The 796-nt window shown below is 40.8% G+C and overlaps 1 pseudogene; it reads right to left on the bottom strand.

Annotated features, from left to right (window-relative positions):
- Positions 1-217: 217 nt before the first annotated feature.
- On the bottom strand, positions 218-313 carry LOC145583634 (small nucleolar RNA R71; annotated as a pseudogene).
- Between the last annotated feature and the right edge of the window lie 483 nt (positions 314-796).

Raw genomic sequence — 796 nt, 5'->3', positions numbered from 1 at the left:
ACGAGACTCTTCAACATTTCACCTTGTTCGATATTCAATGACGTGAAAGGTACTCATCACTGGGTTTTGTTTTTGGGGAGACACAATCAGGTGTCTACAATGTGTTTTGGAGTTGTTGGACAAAGAGGTGAAACCAAACTCCTCAAGGATATGGAATGAAGTGACCAAAGAGTTTCTATCTAGGTTCTACCCACAAAAGAAGACGGCCGAAGCAAGGGAACTCATTCAAAACTTCAAGCAAAAGGGGAATGAGAGCTTATATGAGGCATGGGAGGTATAAAGAGTACCAAAGAGAGTGCCCCCATCATGGGATTCCCACCTATCAAATCATCTGAATTTTCTATGGATGTCTAAGCCCTCAAGGAAAATTTTGCCTTGATGCCGGAGCTAGAGGGCCTATCATGAACAAGACGGAGGATGAGGTGGTGGATGTAATTGAAGATGTGGTAAGGAATCAAATGGATTGGCAAGAAGGTGATAGGGAATCAACGAGCAAAAGCGGTTCAACGGTGTATTCTATTGATCACCTTAATGCCATCTACAATTTATCCTCACAAATATCAAATTTGGGGAAGGAGATGTCCTCGATCAAAGGAAAGCTTGAGAGTGCTTCACAAGAACCAATTCTTCCGTCCCAAAATAAGGGGAGAGGTACATTCTCCAACTCAACTCCTCTTTCTAGTTCAAACAATATGCCAAATGGTTGTCTATTTTGTGATGTTTGTGAGTCATATGAACATGATGAATCTAATTGTCCTCATGCTTTTGTTGATAATTGTGATGATGTTGATAATAA

The sequence above is a fragment of the Chenopodium album genome, chromosome 15, assembly GCF_948465745.1.
Source record: "Chenopodium album chromosome 15, dcCheAlbu1.1, whole genome shotgun sequence".
In the NCBI taxonomy this organism is placed as follows: Eukaryota; Viridiplantae; Streptophyta; class Magnoliopsida; order Caryophyllales; family Amaranthaceae; genus Chenopodium; species Chenopodium album.
The sequence above is the reverse complement of the archived record's forward strand: the minus strand, read 5'-3'. Positions and strand labels throughout refer to the sequence as shown.